Raw genomic sequence first — 5,431 nt, 5'->3', positions numbered from 1 at the left:
TACGGAGAGTTTAGGCTAGTAAGTTGAGTTTACTATCGTCTGTACAGTATGTAAATTAGGTACCGTAAGTCTAATACAGCACTAATTTTATACATTTCTTGTGAAAGAAACATTTCTTATTCAACGGCCATAAAAATTATTTATATTAATGATGTCTCCAAAGTTCAACGAAGTTTTCGCAGAAAAATAACTTATCAGAAATCGCGGCCGCGGTTTGGTGCGCTGATCTGCGACGAAAACAAGCTTGAGCAATGGCGACGTCGAACGGTGCACACTCGGTAAGTAATCCTACGATTTTTTGTTTATAGCGTACTTTATACGGATTATTCCCAAAAAAATATACGAAATTTGGAAATGTTGAGTTGAATTAGTCTAGAATCGATTAATTTTATGGAAGAAAACCTTTTAAACAGCCGTAGTCCGTAAACTTCACACGTGTCGGGCTGTGACTGGCAAAAACGCGTAAGAAATCGATTCATAAAGAACAGAACGTATCTATCGTGTTATAGGGGGGTCGAATGTACATATGTAAAATTTTTATATACATGTATATACATGTAAAATTTATATATAAGTTTACATAATATATATATTTTATATATATGTATTTACGTACACAAATCTGTTGATCCAGCAATTTCGATTCCATACCACTTGATTATTGCGTGTTCGCACGAACCAACGTACTGGTCACACAGATTTGCAGCATTTTTCTCACGAGTCTAACACCTAAATAGAACCAGTTTCTGAAAGAGAGTTTCTCTGGTAGGTACTTCCTAATTAATTAGTGCTACTAAAGTAGTGTCGAAATATCGGATACTTTTTATTTTCGCAAGGTTTGAGCGTACCAGTGGCCAAATAATAAAACCGTTGTACACTGGTTGTTGGTTGGCGCCTCGCCAATGGGGCTAAACACGTGGAGTTTTCCTGGTTTTTTCACGTTAGGAACAGTTAAATAGGGGCAAGTTCCTCATAAAGAACCTACAGAGAGGCATTCCCCGGAAAATCGATCTTATGTGACGTAGTTGTGTACGAATAAATCTAAAACCACTCCCATGTTTTACTAACTGACATGCCATGTAAAAGTTTTGAATTTTGTATGGGCGCATGCTACAGTTTTCAGTTTATTCAGTCAAAACATAATACATTGCATGACTGTACTATAAATATTTAGTGGCAAAACCTATAACAAGTTACTGAACACGTTGCAGCACAAAAATAAATATTAACAATGATTTTGTGCGTATACTTATTTTCCAAATACGTAGAATACATTGTTCATGTGCCATTCTCAATAATATACTAGATTTTACTAAAACGAATTCGGATTATTGACGAATTAACAAAGGAAGCCAGAATACAATGGCATTCCAGGTTATCAGTTGCCGATTAACGGACCTATACATATATATAAAGTTCTGTATATGTATATTTATATCAATATTACAACTTGCTATTTTATATTTTAAGTGTAATTCAATAAAAATACTTACATGCTGTATACGAGATACAATTCTAGTAGTACAGTAGTTTAAACAATGCAACAAATTGATTTTTCTATGACAACCAATGTACTTGTTGCTAAAAAGGAAACACGTGTGTCAGTTTTTATATAAACCTTGGAACAGTCGGAAGCGCGGCCATTTTGGAACCATACGTAACATTAACCCTTATTTCTTTTACTACGATTACTAAAATTGAAGTTCATAATTTAAGAATTAAATTATAGTGGTAGAAAATAATATAAAAGTATTTATATTATTTATACTCGTACAATTTCAAAACTATTTTCTGTAATAATTTGTTTCTGACTTAACGGATATTTTGATATTATTGACGACAAAAGTTTAAAATCATTGATTTCCTTACCTGTCCATTATTTTTGTTTGACGGAGTTGAATTGTTTGGACCACGTGGCATGAAAAATTTTGTCAAGGTCCTGATGAGAATGTGCAGACAACTGAACGTGTGAAAGAAGACCACTGAGTCAAGACCGTTTACACGTGCAACTATCTATGTTGCTGACGTCGACGGACACACACCATTTGTATGTTGTGATTGGATAATTTAAATTAGCAAGCAGTGACACTAGTGAGACTTTATTAAACTAATTTTTTCTTATTTTTTTCATTAAGGGATGAAATATTATTTTGTACCGTAAATGGTATTTGAAATATTATAATGTACTGAAAATGTACTAAAAATCTAAATGTACTTTCAATTTACTGGAAAGGGCAAAATGTACCAGAAAAGTACAAATGTACTAGGAACGGCAACACTGGAGGACAGAAATCCTACAAATGTGAAACATGTAATAAATGTTTTGCTCGTTCTAGCAGTTTAAATTCTAATTTCAGAACCCACACGGAAGAAAAAACCATACGAATATAAAACATGTAATAAAAGTTTTGCTCATTCAAACAATTTGAATTGTCATATTAGAACCCATACAGGAGAAGAATTATATAAATGTAAAATATGCAATAAATGTTTGCTATATGGAACACTCTAAATAGTCATCTCAAAACCCACATGGGAGAAAAACCATACAAATGTAAAACATGTAGTAAATGTTTTGCTCAATGGAGCACTTTGCATAATCAACTCAAAATCCACACGAGAGAAAAACCATAAACACATAACGTAATAAATGTTTTGCTCATTCTTGCAGTTTGAATCAGTCTCAGAATCCACATGGGAGAAAAATCCTACGAGTACTAAATATCTAATAAATGTGTCGAGAAAGCGTCGTGTTTAACTCATCATCATAGATTATACAGTGCAGAATCACCTTGCTAATGTAAAATATGTAATAAATGTTTTCCTGAACAATGGATATTAGATTGTCATTGCAGAAGAAATCTGAGGAACATACTAAACAACTGAAATATCCCATAGAAATTTCTCCCCGAAATGAAAGGAAGTAACAATACAACGACTTATTCAAATCTCTTTCCCAGCGATAATGTTAGCAGCAATCATCGTTTCGAAGAACAAAATCATTTAATTCGCATCTTCCCACTGATTCTGAATACAGACCATTGATTTTGTCTTGTGTGTAATAGTCAATTTCATACTGATGCTTAACTGGATGCGCATCGTGTAATGCACGATCTATACCCATTTAATTGCATTGTTTTCATGTGTTCTGCAGTCATAAGGCTATAGAAGAACACAAAATAATGCACGAACCATTAGTCAATTTATCTTATCATTACAATGAATGCAGTGTAACATTTGCTTGGGAAAAAGATTATGAACTTTATCTTAAATATAATATAAAGTTCGTTTAAAAAATTTCGATTGAAAATATGCCAACAAAAATTTTATTGGCAATTTTAAGTATATTAAAGTGATTTTAAAATAAATTTTATTGTAAAAATAATTAATTTTTTACATTCGTTTTTATTTGGTAGCTTTAAATTAAATTTAGTAATAGGATAAAGTACTTTTTATTAATATATATAGATAGATAGGATAATAACAAAATTTTGTAGGAGAAATAATAGACTACACACCGCTTTTAATAAATTTTGATATTTGTATATGTTTCTTAATGAATTCTATATATTTTAAGGTCCTTTAATTTGTTTATTATAGCAGAAAGTAAAAAAGAAACAGTAGACTAAGTCGACAAAATTTATGCTTGAAAAAATATATTTCAAATTTAATTCTAAAAGACTTAACAAAACGTTTTTGTTTTTAATCCACTTCGTCTTTTTTTATTTTTAACAAGTAAGTATATCACAATCTGTGAAACATTCGAATGATTCAAAAATACGATAAATAATAAAGTAAGCGTAAAGATTTTTTAAAGTCGCTTGTTATCGTTAGTCAATACTCTTCTTTGTAGCAATCTCTCACAGATTGAAAATTTATTTTTTTATCTTCAAAATTCTGAACTATTTAGCAGTATAAAGCATTAATGCTCTGTCTACTTTTAAATAATTTAATGCTTGATATTTTAAATAACGAATAACTCTTTAACAATAAAATTTTCCACCGAATATTTAATAAATATACATAATAGCCAATATACACTATACCACTTCGATGCAATCACAGAATATTGTAAATAAATTTTAGTTTTGTTTTTCATTTTCTTTCCTTTGTCTCATACCAATTTGAAATGAACTTTATTGTATCAGGCTACGAAATTAATTCAAAATACTTTTGCAAAATTTAAAATTAGATTTAAGATGACTCCAATAGTATATTGCTGCTTAAAGTAATTCATTTTTTAACTGTACGAAGTCCAGGTTAATCTGTATTGTTCGCATGTTCGTTGTTCTGCTGTTTGGTCTTCAACGATTACTTTCAATTGCATTGAACTGTACTGAAATAAGTGTAACATTGTATACAGTTTTGGATTGTAGATTGATCTAGGTATGTCCACTAGAAATAGAGAAAAAGCAGAAACTTAAATCTAGTGATAGTTACCTCATACGAGATCCAATAAGACTAACAGCGTATAGAGATTTCACACAGTTCCATATACCATCTTTCGAAATCAACTATTTGACATTAGTAACAGAAAACTTTCTGAAACAAAACTAATAAAAAAAAATCTAAATAGCTTCGGTTGCGATTAATGCAATTATATCGTGACATAGTGTAAATTAGCAAAAATGAATAAAGTAGTTGAAAATGCCTAGTGATAGTAGAAAAATGAGCTTATATTTTGCTTCATATTTCTTATCCATTACGTTCTTTGTCATTAATTCTGATCGGCCAATTCGATAGAACGAAGATAACAGAAAATTAGCAGCTAATGATTAATTTACTGCACTATACTAAATTGAAAAAAAGTTTTAGTGCTATTTGAGAAATGGGTCAGTTTGTCTATGGTATCATATGAGGCAACTAACATATGCTCTCCAGCATAATATTAGGGAAGTAGGTTATTCAAACATTTTTCTATTTTTAGTCAGTCTAATGTTCAACTAAAGTATGGTATTTAAAATTTTCAAGTGTTCTCTTTTACGATAGTCTGCAAAACTAATTTTCCTTTTCAAGAACAAAAATTGTCTAATGAAATTCTTGTTTCTTCTATTTTTGTATAATACTTCCCTTATTATGACTACTCTTCAAGAGAGCATCTAAAAATCTTTTATCCCTCTTCCACTTTTCGAATCAATGTTTTATTTGCATTACTATACTAACTCTAAGTGCATTATAAAAGTAAAGATAAAATTACTAATTGTGTAACTATATTACGTATTATGCATATCATAAAGTGATACTATGCAGTGTGCTACACGGTATTACATGGCTTGTAGTACTAATCACTTAGTCAGATCATTCTCTTAACAAGAAGCTTGTTTTGTTAAATATTTTTATATATCTGTTTATATCCGTTAACTTAGTGTAATGTGTTACCGAATATATCATCTTCATTACTGAAATAATCTAGGATCAAACATTTCATTCT

This window comes from Centruroides sculpturatus, unplaced genomic scaffold, assembly GCF_000671375.1.
Source record: "Centruroides sculpturatus isolate CEXI.00-Female unplaced genomic scaffold, Cexi_2.0 scaffold595, whole genome shotgun sequence".
NCBI lineage: Eukaryota > Metazoa > Arthropoda > Arachnida > Scorpiones > Buthidae > Centruroides > Centruroides sculpturatus.
This window is presented reverse-complemented; position numbering follows the sequence as displayed.